The sequence below is a fragment of the Lycium barbarum genome, chromosome 7 (genome assembly GCF_019175385.1).
Source record: "Lycium barbarum isolate Lr01 chromosome 7, ASM1917538v2, whole genome shotgun sequence".
Classification (NCBI taxonomy): Eukaryota; Viridiplantae; Streptophyta; class Magnoliopsida; order Solanales; family Solanaceae; genus Lycium; species Lycium barbarum.
The window spans coordinates 16,751,050-16,766,655 of record NC_083343.1 but is presented as its reverse complement, the minus strand read 5'-3'; the positions used below and the strand labels follow the sequence as shown (position 1 = coordinate 16,766,655).

At 38.0% G+C, this 15,606-nt stretch overlaps 1 pseudogene; it reads right to left on the bottom strand.

Annotated features, from left to right (window-relative positions):
- Positions 1–3,068: 3,068 nt before the first annotated feature.
- LOC132601338 (G-type lectin S-receptor-like serine/threonine-protein kinase SD2-2) lies at positions 3,069–5,458 on the bottom strand (annotated as a pseudogene).
- Between the last annotated feature and the right edge of the window lie 10,148 nt (positions 5,459–15,606).

The window sequence follows — 15,606 nt, the reverse complement described above, 5'->3', positions numbered from 1 at the left end:
AGCCTGCAAGCAGAGTCACTTGATAGACTTAGGAACCCAAGCCAATGGGTCCCTTATAATGATAGAATGGGTTTTACCCAAGTAGGCAGCACATTCTTCTTCCTTCGGGGACCAGGTCCCTAGACATTAGACTTCTTTTCAATAAAATTCTTATTTTTATGCAAAGCCTGAAGTTTGGCTCTACATGTTTCTTTGTAATGGCCAGTTTGACCGCAGTGAGTACACAACCAATTGTCAGTCACAGTGACATATTTGCTATGGGGATTTTAGGGGGCTTTGGCCTTTTGAAAACCAATTCCTTGCATTCCACCATTACTTTTATATATAGCAACAACCACATTAGAGGACCTGGTCCAATGAATTGACTTATCAGGATAAATTTTAATCCTTTTCAGATCCTCCTTAAGTTGTTTATTCTTTTCTAGCTTAGCAGTAAGATTTATTTTAATTTTCTTGAGCTCATTTTCAAGTTCAAGGTGAGTCTCACTGGCCACTTGTTTTCCCTTAGAGGAAATGTTGACCCATTTTTCCACCTGGTTTGGAACAGGGAGTTAGCTCTAGTTACTTCCTCAACTTGCTCTTTTAGATCTATCATAGTGACTACCAAATCATCCCTTACTTGTTCTAGTTCATCAACTTCTTCGCTTAAAGAATTTTTCTCATTAATAAGGCTATGATAGGCATCAATCAACGCATTGGCTAAAGATATTAATTTCTTTTGAGAGTAACTTTTCAGATTTTTTTAACGTCAAAGAAATTTACCTCATCTTTCTCATCATCTTCAGATTTGGCCATGAGTTGAAGATAGATTAATATTCTGAACTCTCAATAGCTAGCATGGATGTGTCACCTACACCACCTTCATCATCAGATTCACTGGAAGAGTCTCCCCAAGCAGCTAGAGCCTACTTTACTAAGTTGTCAACAGCTTCTTTCTTGTTGAATTTCTTGTCACGGACCTGGTCCCTCCAAGCTGCCTTATCTGGATTTTTGTAATAATCCTGTTTGTGAAAAGGACATTCCTTGATGAAATGTCTAGGCTTCCCACATTTATGACAGCAATCATTTCCTTTGAAGTTCCTGCTGGAACTTCCTTTCTTTGGGGCCCCAGCATTTCTTCGAATCATCTTATGAAATCTTCTAGTGAGGTACGCCATCTTAGATTCATCACAGCTTGAGTTACTTTTGGCGGCTTTGGGAACCAGGTTCCTCGCCCTTTTTGGCTCTCGTCTTTCAAGATCTTTCTTTTTCTTCAGTTCTTAAGTCTTAAGATTTCCAATAAGCTCATAAACAGTCAGTGTTTGCAGGTCCTTGGCTTCAGTAATAACATTGACTTTGCTTTCCCAAGACCCTGGCAAAACAACTAATACTTTTCTAACTAGCTTGTTTGTAGGAATAATTTCCCCAAGTTAATGAAGCTCATTGATCATGGCGGTGAACCTAGTGTGCATATCATGAATAGACTCATCCTTTTTCATTTTGAATAGCTCATACTCAGTGGTAAGCAGATCTATTTTGGACTGCTTTACCTGAGTAATTTCTTCATGGGCTGTTTGAAGAGATTCCCATATCTTTTTAGCAGATCCAAAATATGAGACACGGTTGTACTCATCTGGCCCAATACCACAAATCAAAATGTTATTTGCCTTGTAGTTTTTTTCAATGGCTTTTCTGTCAGTTTCAGAGTACTCCTTTCTTATTTTTGGAACTGACTTAAAGCTCTCATCAGTTTTCATGGGAACAAAAGGACCATCACATATGATATCCAATAGTCTGAATCTTCAGCCATGATGTAGTCATGCATCCTTGTCTTCCACCACCCATAGTATTTTTCATTAAACCTTGGTGGTCTTATTTGAGATTGTCCTTCCTCGAGGTTTGGTGGAGCAGGCATGGAGAAGATCCTTTCTAGGTGTTAACCTTTTAGAAAGAACCTGCTATGATTCCAATTGATAGACACTAAGAGTCCACCAAGCAGTAGAGAGAACCTGGTTCTCTATTTGTTCCCTCAAGCAAACAAAACACTAAGTAAATGAGACAAGATGTTTACGTGAAAAACTCCTACTCAAGGGATTAAAAATCACGACCTACCGGAGTAGGATTTCAACTTCACTAACTGAGCAACTTTCAAATTAAAACCTTTGCAACCTAGGAATTAAACTCTTAATCCCTCACCTCTTACAATACCCCTATTGTAAGTTACAATCCTTGACTAACTCTAACCAAGCAACCAACTCCTATTGACTAAATCTAGCCAATAAACCACTGACCTTGACTAACTCTAGCCAAGACAATACAAAAAAAAGATTGAAAAACTTCCTACAATGACACTTCTTGAAAGTAGTGTAGGATTACAAGTAAGAACAAAATAACAAAGACTTGACAAACTAAGAAGTCAAGACATCTTCAGTTGTTGGAATCTGGTCTGTGAGTTTGGTAAAGCTTTGTTCTAGAAAGCACACAGAGAACAGTGGCTGCTACACTTGAGAGAGAATATATTTTCTGATTGCAAGTGATGGTCTTTAACCTGGCACCATGTTGTATATACATTAGGGATCCTGTGAGAAGCATGCGACCATGGATAGGGACCATTCATCTTTTGATAGTGGGCTTTTATTAGGAGTTTGGCTTCTAGCACGCTGCAACTGTGCTGCTGTGGTTTTGTCAGTTGGCATAGTGCAGTACCGCAGCTTTACAGTTGTGGCGCGTTGACTGTAGGTACACAGGAGACCTGATCGAGTACCAGGTCACTCTAATGTTTCTCAAATCGTCAAAACACAATATATCAAATTTTGTCAGCTTACATTCCTATACATTCCACAAGTCTAATAACTTTGTCCCAAAATACCTTTCTTAATCCAAACTATGAGATTTTATACTTTTATTTATCTCTTTTGGTTATACATTATATCCATCACATGGTGCTAAAACTCATAGGAAAATGAACAAAAAATTAGACAACTGAAAAATAACTCACCTATAGGGTCTAGATGAGTTGTTGGATTAGAAAAAAACCTGTCTAAGAGGCTATAACAAGCGTGCATCTACTTCTAAATAAATATTTTTGTTTACGCTTGTAGCATATCCACCACTTGGCTCATTGTAGGTCTTGCATCTTTGTCTTCTTCTGAACACTGCAAAGCCACTTTTATAAGAAATTCCATTTTCTCCAAATTGTAATTATCATCCAAAGCAGGATCAACAACTTGTTGAATTTGTGAGGCACTTCGCTCCAGCCCATGCATCATCTCTCGAATCCAAGTGATATTCATTGTATGTTGCATCTCATCATCGTCCATGTTGTATTGAGCTCGACTTGGGCTCTTACTGGTGATCAACTCTAGCAGAACTATTCCATAGCTATAGACATCAACTTTGGAGGTGATGGGATTGTGAAAAATCCATTCAGGAGCCATGTAACCCCTTGCCCCCCTAATTGTGGAAAAGCTTGAACTGTCATCTCCACCTCTATTTAACAGCTTTGAGAGACCAAAGTCAGCTACCTTTGGCTCATAGTTTGAGTCCAAGAGTATATTCTGAGGCTTTACATCACAATGCAAAACCCATTCTAGACAATCCTCATGCAAGTAAGCAAGACCTTTTGTTGTTCCTAGAGCTATCTCAAACCTCTTTTCCCAATCAAGAATATTGTTGGAATGTAAATTATCTATTAAGGAACTATGCTCCATGTACTCATACACTAGGATCCTGTGTTTTCCGTCAACACAATAACCCTATATATTTATCAAGTTCATGTGGTTAAGCTTGCCAATTGTGCTCACCTCTGCAAGAAATTCAACTTCTCCTTGATTGGCTTCTAATTTGAGACACGTGATGGCTGCTATTCTGTTGTCTAACAATTTGCCTTTGTATAGAACGCCACCACTTCCTTGTCCAATTTCATCTTTGAAATTAGACGTTGCCTTTTTCAGCTCGGCCTAGGTGAATCTCTTGAACCTATTAACAACCGGAATATAAACCTAATCAGATGTTGCATTACAGCATTTGAGGGTTGTAATCAAATAAGAGACGAGGCATATAACCTTGAACACTCCAAATGCAGTAGCAAAACCAATAAAGGACTTGAACCATCCATATTGTTGTCCTCTTTTGTAAATTCTGTCCAGCAACACTTCATGTATTCTTTCACATTGCAATTTCCCTAAGGGATCTTCCTCATCCGGATCACGTACATCCTTGGGCATTTTAATATAAACTAAATCTTTGTAAGTTGATGAGTGGTGCCCATTGAAGAGCAATGTCTTAAGATAGTAGTTATAGATGCCATAATCTGTTTCATAGTTGAATTGAAATCCTTTGCAATCACAGTTATGTAAGCATCTTTGTTTGCATTTATCCAAGGTGACATTTATATAAAATGTAACGTCATATTCGAAGAATTCAACATGATGAAGATGAACAAATCCACCCTACTGCTATCAGGGCAAGAGAGTTTAAAATCTGGTTCACATCCATAAGACAAATCCGTCACATTTTTCATCTTATGACGTTGTAGGCAAGTGCATGTCCTACAAGAATCATTACTATAAGTGCATAAACCGTTCAAGCCACAGAGTCCATGAATCCTGCAGAGTTCCTAAGTAAGCTTCCAAGAAACTTCCCAATTAGTCCTCTGCTTATTCAGGTTGTACACTCGGATGATCCCATCAATATCCAGTGTTAATCTTCTTTGAATGCCTCCTTCACCATAATCAGTAGTTTTAAAGTTGAAATTGTCGTTCGAGTTGATTTGGCCCAAACGGTCGAGCACTGCAATTCTGCTATTGTTGTAGGTGCTTCGGTTAGCTTTCCAGCTCGTCATCCCTGAGGGTGGCCAGTAAACACCTGACATCTCTAAGCCTTCATAAAGAAGCTGGAGAACATTATCATCAGAGAAGTGTAGCTTGTAAAAACCTGATGAATAATTGGTTAAGCTTCTTTGAGAAACAAGCTTTGAATTTTTTGTCAGTGCCTGTCCTGGAAGGAGTGTATCAGTTGGTGTATCAAAACTTTGCCAAATAATACTTTTGTCATCTGAGGCTGTAAGAACAAGGTTGCCAACGTCTAGGAGTTCCAATTTAACATAGGCATTTGATTGCGTTTCAGTTTCCCAAACTGTGCGCTGGTCAGCATCAGTAAGAACAAGATTGCCTGATGTGGTTAACGAAAGCCTGCACTGCCTTCCGTTCACAGGTTTGTCTCTGTTAGCCATCCATGCTATGGTGTGATTTTTATTATCACCAACTAAATTGCTAAACCATATAGCAAAGCTATAGGAATTTTCACCAACTGCGTGAAAACCAGTTGCATAATCACCGTTGGGCGATGAAATCACTGTATCTCGGGAAGTAGAAGGAGAGGAACCTTTACGCAAACTAGTGATAATTGAGAATGATGAAATTGGTGCTACTAGGAGCAGTGAAAAGTGAACAACAAGGTAAAACACTGGCTTATACATTTTTGAAGTATGAGACTAGTTTTAGTATATGTTTGGGTCAAAATTCGTATTTAACTCAAATAGTTGAATTTGTGCTGAGGTTAACTACAGTTGGTAGTAATTTGATTCAGATAAAAGAATTAAGGTAAGTAACTTCTTAGTTATTGATAAAGAATAGATAAATAAAAAGGAAAGAGTAAACTTATTCCAATATTGATGAACAACAATAGCGTAGCTCTTAATCTGCAAGAATGAATGAAAGCTTGATGACCAAAGAATAAAAGTGAAAGTAAGCAAGAAATAATAATAATAATAATAATAATAATAATAATAATAATAATAATAATAATAATATTGTATTTTCTCAGTCAGCCTTGGATGCCTCCTTCTATCCATCCAAATTCTATTTATAGGTATATGGGCCTATATGGTGCTCTCCCCGTTGTGTGTTTGTAATGGCAATCATTAATTGATGAATTAATGATTGTCATTTAATTTCCTTGCTTCTGGCTCTTAATAATCGTTTCAGCCATTACTGCATTAATTTCATTTAATGAGCTATAAAGAGGGTCTTATCTGCTATTTCCATTGATGTTCTCACCGTTGACCCAATCTGCTGTCTTTCCGTAAATGCTATACTCGGCATTACCATCTAATATTTATTTTTCATTGAATAAACTGACACATGTCGTCTTCCTATTTGTCCACGTGTCAGGTATATTTTTTACGCATACAGATAGTCCCTCAATTTTTCAAGTTCATCACAAAGATGTTCCCGAGAAATTGCCTTGCCAATTTTCATCAATCCTCTTTTATCTATATGTTTGGATCTTCTTTCCATGGAAGAAGAAATGTTGTAACTGGAGGCAGATCATGGCCCACTAGCATGATGAATTTGTGGGCCACGTGGCTGTATCCGTGCCTTTTGTTTTCTCGCCGCTTCCCAAAGTAATGATGGCGGCTATACATTTTCTACAAAAGTTTAAATTTTACCTCTTTTCTACTGTGTCATCTCAAATTTTCCGCTCCAAAGCTCTTTAATTTTTAATCTTCTTTTTCTTCTCTGTTTCCCCTAATCATGTCTTCTCATCCATCTTCTCAAAGTAATTTGCCAGAAAAGACCATTATTGTTGATGCCTTTCCTCCTCATATAGGTGCTAAAAACCCTAAAAATACAATGCCTCCTAAGAAATTGATGGGCGATGTTATTGCTGCTACATCTACTGGGTCTTCTTCTTTATCTGCTAGTACTGGTATTGTTGAAGTTGGAAAGATAAATCTCCCTCATGTGGATGGTGTACTCCCCAAACATCCTTCTCATACTACTGACTTGAAGATAAACAAATAAGAATCTGATAGTGACAGAATGGCGATGATGTCAGGTATTAAATCCCACATTACTGAAGATCTTATCCCTTCCGTAATTGAAAGGTGTCATTGGGCGGACCACCATGTGGAGATTCTTGTTCCTGAATCAGAGAGGTCCGCTACTTCTCATTTACTCGAATTTTCTACAATGTATCTTTACCACTTTACTGTTGGATTTAATTTACCGTTAACTTCGTTGATTGATCAATTATATCGCCATCTCCAATTATGTGTTAAGTAACTTACACTCGGAGTTTGGCATTTAATTCAATTATATCAATACGTTGCTCGTCTTTCCATTGTACAGCTTACTTTGGATCATATTTTATATTTGAACTCCCTTCGTTTTGTAAGGGGTTCGATGATAATGTTTAGGGCCAGGGGCCAGAATAAATTGCTCGAGGATCTTGAAGATAGTCACGACCGTTTATGGTTTAATGATTTTGTGTTTATTCCAACTCACCAGTTAGTGAGTAGTGACGCCAAGTCTTTTACAGAGAAGTGGAATGTGAGAGGATTTAGTCTTGAGTTAAATATTCCGGGGAATGTTCGTGAATTTACTGAAATAATGATTTGATTCTCGGCGGGGGCTAGGACTTGGGAATTAATAGCGGTGCAACGGGGCATTCGCACTTTGGATGATTATGCAAAAAATAAAGGTATTTGTTTTTATTAATCTTCTTTTTCTGATCACAATCATCTTCATAATTTCTATTTCGCCAGGTCGTTCCGGTAAAAAGAGATCATCGACAAGAGCCTTGATTCTCCCAACTGATCATGACTCGGCTTTGGATAATATTCGTTCCATTTTCATAAAAAGGTCGAGTTCAGAGGCTGAAGGTTCAAGGGATGTTGGTAAGCCTGTTCTTAAGAAGAGAAGATTAAGGAAGCAATCTTCTTCTGGACCTTCCGTGATTGGGAAGACTCAAGGTAGGCTTAGCACTGAAAACACAAATTCTGAGGATGAAACTCCTTTAATTTTTAGGAAAAGAAGAAGAACTAACCTTTCTCTTATTGATGTGGTAAATGTCTCAGAGGCATCCCCGATGAAGGATTCTGAAGACCTACCCGGAATGCCTCCTCAGGAAGAAGATTTATCAGCTACTCTTCCTGAGGTGGTGATCGTTGATGATGTTTCTAAAGTATCTCTCCAAGACATATTTACTCCTACTAATATAACCGAGGCTAATGCTTCCGGTGTCGAACCTGCTACTGTCCCCAAAGTTGACGCCTCTCGGGATGAGGCTGACGGTTCTCCTAAAGTTGACACCCTCCCGTATGATATTACAACTTCATCAGGTAGACCTTCTGATTATGCAGAAGGAAAAAGACCTGTTCATGAGGATTCATATGAAGCTGATACTGGTGATGAAGCTCTCCGGGCTGATGATCCTGCAGTCAAGTGGATGCAGTCTTTTGTTCCTCTTACTGTTAATCATACCCGATCCTTCAGTTAATCTGATGAGGTAAATTTATTGGCTAATCCTCATGTGATGAGTACTTTCGCCAATAACTTCATAGGACCAAAAGAACACGCCGTCCTAAAGGACATGCCCTCCTACCAGATGAACATGATTGCTTTGGGGCTTATGATCCAGGTATGTTTCTTTTCAATCTCTTCTATAACTTTTTCTCCATCACGTTTTCCTAACTCGTTATAAGTTTTTCTCTTTTTTTTTTTTTTTTGCAGGCTCACACTTATTTGGCGGGAAGTCTGGAGCGTTCTGAGGGTGAATCAAAGCTCATTGATAAACTCAATGAAGATAATGCCGCTCTAACTCAGGAGTTGTCAGCTTTGAAGGCGAAGCCATCTAGCTTTGATACGGAATTGAGTGAGGCCAAGGCGAAAGCTGATGGATATAAAGTAGAGTTGGAAGTCTTCGAGATCAGGTATTTGACTTCCCGAAACTGAAAGAGGAGATCTCTGAAAAGGATACGGCCATCGGTAATTTAAGGGTGAAACTCATACAGTTGGAAGCCAAATTTGATAATCCAAATGAGGAAATCCAGAATCCCCGAGATAGATTGTCTTCTCATCGTCGAGCTTGATGCAAAATTTCAGTCCTTACAAGTTAAGAGCATTCAAGATTCTGGAGATCTAACTAGAGCTTTGATTGACTTAAATCAAAGTAAGAGGCACATAGTCGCGATTGAGGAGAAGTACACCGAGAAAGATCTCGAGATGAAAGCTTCGTTGGAGAAGAAAAATAGATTTATTGCTAAAATTTTGAGAAAAATAGAAGATTTGTGAGAGAGTGGGAAGCAACTTATGCACCGGAAAGACAAGTATAAGCAGAAGGTTAAACAGTTGGAAGAAATTCATGCTTTGGAAAAGCAAAAAGCTCTTAACCTGGCTGTCCTTAAGACTCGTTTCAATTTTCTAAAAGGGCTTGATCTTTCCTCATTTGATCATGCTGATGCTCTTGCTACTGCTGAGCAAAAGTTAAAGTATGCTCGTGATCTTCTTGGTGACATGGTCGGAGATGATAATGCTGAAGAGGATCACGAAGATGAGGTAGAGGAGGAGAACAATTCTGGGGATGCAAATGATGATTTGCTTTTCGAAAAGAATGTTCTATCTGATGATGATCATACTTAGATCATTATAGTGGCTCTTGTATTTCTCTCCCCTTCTATGTTTGATTGTTTCTCTGTTCCATTTGGCAATTAAATAGTTTTCTTTTGTGTAGATTTTATAATGAATGAAGCTTTTCATATTTTTCTTTTTATGATAAATCTCTTGTAAGATTACTTTGGTTAGAATCTTTCCCGGGTGATCAATCCGTTCCAGAATTCCGACCTCGAAATACTTGTAAGGAGATTTGTAATTTTGCCGCAAAAAATATATTCGGAAAGATGATTTAGACATCTGACTCATTACAAATAAATTCCTTCACTCGCAATGCCGAAGAATAGGGCTTTGTTTTTAATGAGAGATTTACTCTACTTTGTGAAAAGGGGAATTCGAATAATCCATTAACTACTTAATCACAAAGTAATTTTGAAATAGAAAAGGCAAAAATACCTTAAGTCGTTAATGATTTGGGAGAGTGGACAGTATATCATTGATGTGATTATGTTAACTTTTAATTTACGTTTTTTGAGTCGGAATTCAAAAAAATGGATGCTAAATGATTCGGGGATACCCAACATATCAAAATCTGAAAGGGTATCTTTGCAATTAAATTGCGACATTCCTTCATAATGAATAACTTTTGTAATGCTTGTATTTAATGTTTTTGCCGTTATTTCGCAATTATTACACAAAATGTTGTCATTTGCGTATATAGTGTCACACCCCTACGAGGAGTATGACGGGCTCCGACCCGTAAGCCGGGAACCACCTGACTTATCCGTTACTTTGAACATTATAAACCGTAACTCAAAGAACACCTGCACGCAGAAAATGCCCAACATAGGAATATCCGATCATTCAGCACATATGTACATATGCGGACCGACAAGGTCGCCACAACATAATGTATATCATAAAGCCGACAAGGCTAACAGTAAAGTATCAAGAGCTCAAAATAAGGCCGACAAGGCCACCAATATATTATATAATAATATGAACCGGTGGAGCTATAAAACATCTAACTGTACACACACGTCTACGAGCCTCTACATAGAATACAATGATCATAAGGATAATACCAAATAGACTGCAACTCCGAAATAAGTGGAGTGCTCTTGAGAATCCGTTGATAGAACACCTACGGGTCTGATCCATCTCCCTGCCTACCTGCGGGCATGAGCGCAGCGTCCACAAGAAGGGACGTCAGTACGAATAATGTAATGTAAGGCGTGAATAACAACATAATATAGATATGGAAGAAAACATGGAATAAGAGAGATAACCTGTACATCTTGATGCCTCATAAGGCGAATGTCATGCATGCTTAGCCTTTTAAAAGAAACATTTCTATACATATACATAGTACCATTCCCGGCCATTAAGGCTCCGTGTCATATATATGGTATCATGCCCGGCCATTAAGGCTCAGTGTTATCATCATTAGCCCTCTTTAGGGGCAATATCATAACATGCCCACTGCAGTGGTGTGCATATCTACGTGCCATGCCCGGCCGACTATAGCGCGGCGCGGTGTGAGAAAATACATACATATATATAAATCATGCATGAAAGTCCAATCCACAAGCCACAACTTTATCGGAGTGACGTAAGGTCGGTAGCCTCCGATTATATTATGGATCAATCATCATCGTTTATCCCACCTTGAAGGAACAAGGGTCATAAGGTGAAATTATCAACAATGAAGGAAATTAAGAAATTGCAAAGTAAGTTCAATCACCTCATAATAATATAAAGCTCATGTACTTGGAAATCTCTATGAATAAAATCACCTCATAATAACATGAAATCCGTGTGCCTTGGAGCTTTGATAAATAAATCCCTCATAATCATCGTCATGGTTATCATAAAAAAAAATCATCTTTAGCATCATAAAAACTTTCAGAGTGATGAATCTCTAACATTCTTGGAAATGAGGATTTTTTAATGGAATTCATGCATGGGTTAGTAGGAAAAGAATCATGAACTTCTAACTTTGTGGAGTAAGAAGGTTATGGAAACATATATAGAATCATAACCTAGGAATCATGCCTTTTGAAATAAAGGGACTAGCCTTAACATACCTTTTGATCTCCTTAACTATTAAACTTATCCTTCGAGGCTCGTAAATCTATATTCAAGAAAATTTATACTATTGTTAGACTCACCTTTATACGCTTGTCTTAATCCTTCAAATAAATCATTCCAGAGTTGTCGAAATTCGGGAAGCATCTCCCCTATTTATATGCCTAACCCGAAATCACAATCCAATAACCAACAACAATACCAACATCACAACAACATTATCAACACAAATAGGCTCCATAAAACATCCCACATGATGTTTTCCAAGTTTCTCAGCTAACCAACTTGTTATACGACTATTTAATAACTTATCTCCGTAAATAAACTGAAATTAATATTAATAAGGAGAGATTCATACCTTATTCTTGCTAGAGAAAAAATATCTTCAATATCTACTTTGAATCCAATCCAATTCCAACGCAAGACAAAACTATAATCGCGACTACACGTTACTTGGACCTCGATTAATATTTTGTCACTTGAAATTACACAAAATCCTCACTTTTATGAGGTAAATATGCTCTCTTTTGCTTGCTGATTTTTCCGGAATATTTGGGAGATTATTATGACTAAAAATAGGGATTTTAACCCTTTTATAGGGTGTCCAAGTCGGTGGCATTGTAGCAGTACTGTAGCACTGTAGTAGCGCGCCCTGCTCTGCCCGCCAAACTTGTAACGTCCATAATTCTCTACTCCGATGTCGTATCGATGAGCGATTTATTGTGTTGGAAACTAGACTCGACGAACTTCATTTTAGGCTTTTCAAACACCTTAAAACTCCTAATATACTAGGAGATATACCCCTCCAAATTTGACTAAAAATCTGCCCATAATCCTACCAACTTTGTTTCCAAATTTTCGTCAAACTTATTTTCTTCGATTTGCTTGATCCATAAATCTTCCAAAACTCTCCATAAATGATATTTATCACTAATCATACTTGATAATGGTCATGTCCTTTGGTTCCAAGGTTGTCCATCCCGGTTACGACTTACAAGATCATGATTCATCCTTTACTTAAATAATATACTTAATAATGCTTCGTTCCTCACGCTCCAAAGTTGTTTTACCTAGCCATAACTCAACATACTTACATTCAAATTTAACCAGTGCTTCTCCGATGTATGGGGTGTAACACTGAAAGTGCGGGGTGTAGCATATAGTCCCTTCTTCTTCTTCGGCGAAACGTTTATGTTCCCGTGTACTTTTGGCGGGAAAATAGGATATAATTATGAATGATAAGACAGTTTAGTTTTTCGATGATCCTCTTCGATTCGTGTAACGTCTCATAATTAGCCATAAAAGCTACTTTTTATTGGAACCGTCAATCCTAACTCTTCGTATTCTTCCTTTGAATTTATTTAAGGGAGTGATTCATTAACCAAATATTTCACAGTCTTATTTCCTTTTATAAGTTGTTTAAAGCAAGAATTACTCTCTGTAATCTTTTCATATCTTTTGTGCGAACATGTCTTCTTCTGATAAAAATCCTTCAAAAATTCCATTAAATCCTTTTGAATTAGAGACTTTAGCTAACGCCTTCCTTCCAACTCATTGCGACTACTCCAATGATTTTGATGTTTTCTATCATTCTTCTCTTATAGAGGATATTGATTCCTCGATTGCTCCTGAGGATATTACTTCAGTCGCTCAGGAATGTGGTTTGGGTCCTAATGTTATTTTAGTTGTTGATAACGGGACAAAACTTCATAACCATGTTGATGGTTTTACTTTGATGCCCATTTTTCCTTTTCTTATTGTGTTTTTGTTACCCATTCCTCTTATTATCGAGGAATTTTGCCATCGATACAATGTGTGCGTTGGCCAAGTTGCCCCTCACTCCTGGCGATTAATTTATTGCCTTCAGTTTTTAGCTATTAAGGCTAATCTTCCTTTTACCTTGGATCATTTGATCCATCTATACATTCCTTTTGTTTTCCGGGGTGGTTTGATCCATTTCTTTCCCCGCGGAGAACGCAACCTAATTGATTCCACTGATTCCGGTGATGTGGATCGATTGAAGCGATTTGTCAGAATTAGAACAGAACTACTCTATCGCCCCTCCGATGATGTTTTTTCGGAGATATGGAACCCAACTCCAACTCCCGTCAATCCGAATGAAATCACAGACATTCTTGATTGGATCACCGGTTTTTTGGGAGCCTCCCGCGATGTTACACGTTCTTGGAGGAGTTTAAGACTTCATCCCTCAGTTCTTCCTGCAGAAAGGCCCGGACCTTCAAACAGGAAACGAAAGAGGGATGTAATAATAATATATGATGAGGATGAGGGGATTCAAGCAGATATTCGTCATTCCGTTGCTCTGTCACACCCCAATTCTGATAGGGCATTATGGGCATCCGACCCTTACTTAGAGCCGAGCGAACCTGCTGGTTCTCGTTATACTCATAATCTTGCTGGACTCTTAATCATGAAATGATATGCATAATGAAAGCTTTTCAAAACATTCTTTTAGTCTTTCTTAAATCAAGTAAAATCTGTAATCATATGAAATTCGTAAAGTAATGTAAAATGATATATCAGCCTACATAGCCGCTTACAAGACTGACATATTGTATACATGACTATGTCTGCAAAAGTCTCTAACGTAGAACATGATATCAGAACATAAGTTGGGACAGGGCCCCAACATATCCATAATGCGTCTGACTCAAATCATAAAGAAATACTCTGACTGGGCCATACTCCGAATGAAATGGAGTTTGCCAATCTAGCTGATAGCCTAGGAATACTCTACAGTCAGGAGTCCGGCGCTGTGTGGCATAACACAGCGTCCCCAGGGAAAGGGACGTCAGTACGAACAATGTACTCAGTATGTAAGGCAGCAGTAATCATAAGGAATGAATCATAAATCATAATAAAAGTACGAGAAATAACTTGTACGGTGAGTAGCCCAAAAGGCAGAGAACAATAATGTAGATAGCCCCGAAGGCAAATACTAGTAATGTAAATAGCCCCGAAGGTGATGACAATGCATGCTTTCATGTAAAATCATTTATCAAATGCATAGGCCCTTTAAGACCGATATATAATATGCATAGGCCCTTTAAGACCGATAATCTCTCATAGGCCCCTTAAGACCGAATCTCTCTCATATAACGTACCCGGCCCTAGTGGGAGTCGGTGTGTATAACATACCCGGCCTGTATCAGGACTTGGTATGAATGGCCAGCTGATCAGTCGTTGCACATCTACGTGCCCTACCCAACCAACTATAGCGTGGCTCGGTGAAGTAAAATAGTGTATGCATATATATAGATGCAAATGAATGCACATGAGACTCATAAGATTATTTCTGAAACTCTTGAATAACCTGTAAGCATAATACCCTCGAATGTCACTATGGATTATAATATCAAAATAGGACTTCAGGAATCATAGACACGTATCAGGACATAATGAAACAGCTTCTGGAAATTAAGAACATTAGCCATTCTAATATTTAAGAATAGGAGCTTCTTTGGATTTTATACGTTCGTCGTCAGTTTGTTTCATATAGACCATGCCAAAAGAAGAAAAGGAAATAGCCTTAATATACCTGAAACTCCTGAAATGATTCCAACTATTTATCGCTCCAAAATCTACATATAAAATCATTATGCTACCGTTAGATTATCCTCGAAGACTACTCTTTAAGCTTCCAACTATACTCTTTTAAGATTTTCGAAAATCGGGCAGCATGTCCTCTGTTAATATCCCTATCCCAAAACCAATCCAATACCAATAACAACAAGTAGCAACAACCTAACAACAACGACAATAATACCCAACTCCTTTCATCGCAATCAATACCAATTTAATATCCAAAACATCCCACACGATGTTTATAAGTTCTATCAATCGATTAATCAATTATACGATGTCCTAACGACTTTATCTTCCGTAAATAAGTCTCAATCAACCAAAAGTGGAAGAGTTATACCTTTGATTTGCAGGAACAATGAATTATTTACCCTTTACTTTGATTTCGAGCTTCAATCCGCTATAATACGATACTATGATTGAGATTACGCGTTACCCGAGCTTTATCACGTTTTAATCTTAAAAGTAAGCTAAGATTTGGTTAGGAATGTTTTTGGGAACCCTACAGAGCATTTGGGTCTGTTTTGGAAGGGAAAATGAA